Source organism: Elephantulus edwardii, unplaced genomic scaffold (genome assembly GCF_000299155.1).
Source record: "Elephantulus edwardii isolate Elephantulus edwardi_28Jun2011 unplaced genomic scaffold, EleEdw1.0 scaffold00206, whole genome shotgun sequence".
Lineage (NCBI taxonomy): Eukaryota > Metazoa > Chordata > Mammalia > Macroscelidea > Macroscelididae > Elephantulus > Elephantulus edwardii.
In genome coordinates, this window is record NW_006399956.1 from 4166854 (window position 1) to 4170787 (window position 3934).

Below are 3934 nucleotides of genomic sequence, written 5' to 3' on the forward strand. Positions count from 1 at the left end.
TCTCATCTCTCCAATGCCTAATATGTCAATATTTATGCGTTCCATTTCTTTCTTAACAATTTCTAATTTTCCTTCATTCATGGTTCTCACATTCCATGTACCAATCACTAGGGTCTACTTACAGCTGTTCTTCCTCCCTTGTGTTTCCATACTTGATGGTTCTACCTAGGTTGCCCTTTTTGTTAATCTGCGTGGACTATGAGCTGTTAGTAGGAAGATAAGTCTATATATCCAAGTCTCACTTAAAGATTTATCTCTCTTTTGAGCTATCGATTAAATATTAATTGTAAGACACTTCACTTCTAGTTTGTATAAAACATAAAAAAATCGTAATTTTATTTATAACAGAAAATCATTATTCCTGAACAGAAGCACAATTTCTGAAGATTAGAAGCAAAATTTATGGGGAAACACCAAATTCCATATGTAAGAGAGAAAAAAGTTATCATAAGTTATCCTTTAAATGGATGTATTACAGATTGAATAAATAAAGATAAAATAACATACTAATGTGTGAAGTAGGCTGGTAAACTTTAACTTATTTATCATAGCAGAAACTACAAGAGAGTGATAAAAGTTACTTCAAAGATAATTTTAAGAAAAAAAAATACCTCTTCCTAATATTAGAGTTAGAGAAAGTACATCCTAACTCTGTGAAGTGAAATTTAAAAAAAATATACCAGTGAACAATACCTGCAATGTGCCCTGTTAGTGTGGAGAAAACAAAGTCACTAAACATAGAACTTTGATCTAGCTACATCAAAGTTTCAAAAGTCATTAGGAGGGAGAAGCAAAACCAAGGATATATTTCAGAACATCAAGAAAAGGATGATCCTAGACAAAACCAATCTTTGCATATGAGTACATAAAAAGTTAATAGCCCCCTAAAGTACAAGAATATTGAAAAATGGAAAACTCATCTCAGACCTATGGAAGTCTTGGGTCAGAAGGAAAGTAATAAGAAAATTTAGAATTGTAATGATCCAGTGGGTGGTCTTTCCTGAGTACAGACAGGGCAAGTAGAACCAGAAAAACAAGGCTTCCTGGCAGGTCTAAGCAAACCAGGGCAGGCCCTGCATTCTGGAAGAAGGAGATAACAAGATTCATCTACCTTCACCTCAGGAGCTCTGAGAATCAGCCCCACCACAGCTCAAGGGGGTCCAAGTTTTCTTTTTCCCAGGGAACAAAGTGTCTTTCTGCCCATAGGTCCTGGACAAACCCAAGTAATCTTCTTATGATTCTTCACCTAACACACAGCAGACAACTGAGGAAAATGTTAGTGGCCAGCCTGCTCTCCCTCTGCAATTATCTTCTCATTGACCAAATTGTGTTGTTGTTGTTGTTGTTGTTGTTGACATCAAGTGACTCAACTCATAGTGACCCTATGAACAAAAGGCCTGAAGTTTCTATAACTATTGTCATTTATTAAAGTTCATAGAGTTTCCAGAGGCATGTTGTTTAGAAAGTGGATGTCACTACTGCTTCCAATATAGCATTTTTAAAAAATCTTTGACAGATTTTTGGCATCTTGAGAACCATAAGTAAAAACAGTCATGATAGTATTCAAATGTAAAGACCTGAGGAAGGAAATACAATGGCTGAGACACGACTTTAGAAAAGGAAGTCCAGTCACTCAAGTAAAGCAAAAAAGTGTTGTAGTCAAGTCAATTCTGACTCATGGTGATCCAGAGTGTGTCGGAGCAGAACTGTGCTCCACCAGTCTACAGTGGCAAAGTTGGTGCTTTTTTTATAATTTCAGATAATTGTTCATTTCCTGACTTGGTAGAAAAGATGAGATTACATAAAGAAGCAGGGGCACTGAGTATCTGAAGAGGGCTCCTATTAAAGATAAAACAATGTCCAAGCATTGAAATTCTTCTTCTCATAATACTCACACTCAGACACAGTTTAATAACATTATTATAATATAGCAACACAGTTAGAAGTGGAAACTCTGAAACTGCTCCTGGACAGAATCTTCTAAGCTGCATGATCCTGTATGTTACTTGATTTCTACAGCCAGGCTGTGTGTTGATTTAGCATCTCACTGAGAGTGCACGTCACCCCTGTTCTCAGATGATGAGGTTCAGATAGGCTTTGCCTCTCCCTCTTCTAGTCAATCTCCAGGAGGAAAGTGCTAGAGTCAGAGTACAGGGGTTCTGAGACCACAAGGAAATCACCATCACCACAATTATTCCTGAAAGTATACTGGTTCTCTCAGTAAAAGAGGCTATTTATTGTTGTTAGGTCTTGTCACGTCAACTATGATTCATAGCGGCCTCAAAAACAATGGATCTGAATCTTGCTCTATCATGCTGTCCTCGTCATCTCTGATACACATGAACTCACTGTTGCAGTCACTGAGTCAATCATTCTCATTGACGGTGTTCCTCTCTTCTGCTAACCCTCTACCTTTCTAAGCTTGATGTCCTTCTCCAAACACTGGCCCCTGCTAATAACATGTCTAAAATGTGTGAGACAAAACTTCACCATTCTTGCCTCCAAGAAGTACCCTTGTTGCATTTTTTCCAAGGCATACTTGTTTGCTCTCTTGGAAATCTATGGGATATTCTTTACAACAAAATAGTACAAAGACATCTATTCTTCTATTATCTTTAGACACTGTACAACTTTCAGATGCATAGCAGCTTACTGGAAAGACCATGGCTTGAATGAAGACCACGTCAGTCTTTAAGCTGACATCACTGCTCCTTAACACTTTAAGTAGTACACCTCTGGAAATATACACAGGCATGCCCATAATGACAACGCTTCTAGAAATCTGAGAAGTAGGAGAAGCACAGTGAATGAGGCTATTAAGCACAGCTTACACCTAGAGCTAGTGGGTCACTTTTGCCAGCCTGTATAGTGGATATTCTTCCTGATAAGAAAATGACAGAAAGCAAACTGAACTATAAAGACATGCAAACAATTAGTGAGCTTCAATAAAGAGGGTGGTATTTTTGTTATGGCATGATCATATTCCCTTTTTTTTAATCCAAATACTTTGTGATAGGTGTTTCTTCAATATATTGCCATGGAGTCTACGTGTATTTACGTATGGTAAAAGTGACACTGTATCCATAAAGTAGTGGTGTCTGTGTTGAGCACATAACATGTATTAATAAACTTAACCTATTTTAAAGTCCAGAATTAGAAACTCTTTGATCTTCTCTTTCTAAGATGATTAAATAAAAATATACCATTTTGATAGGTTTTACTAAGATATAGAAGGCTTCTACCGTCAATAAGAAGATCACAAGAAATGAGAGATGATGTTAATAATAGCTCAAAAACTGAGTAGAAGTACCCTCCAAAAGATAGTAACTGATTTGACTAACAAATAAGAGGTTTTCAGAAGAAAGGGCTGGCATGGAAAAGCTCAGAGAGGTAGTATCTGCATTTGATTTTGAAGAATAAAAAAAAGACATAATATGTGGGGGAAAGGGCAGACAGCATTCCATGCATGGATCTAGACAAATACAAAGAGTAATACTCCACATGGGACATGCAGCTCCTGCTCAACTCAGACAGCAAGCCTTTAAGGGGGCAAGTTTAGTTCTATTTCACAAAAGCTGGTTTTCTTTGAACTAATTTAGAGGAATAAAGAAATGATACTAGGACATTTATATAATTTATGTTGTTGCTTTGTTGATTGCTGTCCAGTTGAGCATGATTCATAGAGATTCTATGAACAAAAGGCCTAAAGCCCCTCTACAACTATCAACATTTATCAAAGTTCATAGAGTTTCCAGAGGCACGTTGTTTAGGAAGTGATGCCACTCCTCATTCCAAATATAATTTATAGAGACTGAAATTTTATAGTGACTGAAATTTTTAAAATAATGAAAATTAATACAATGACTTACATTTTTACAAGCAAATCAAGTATCTGTAAGCTTTAAATTTTATATATATAAATGTATATTATATA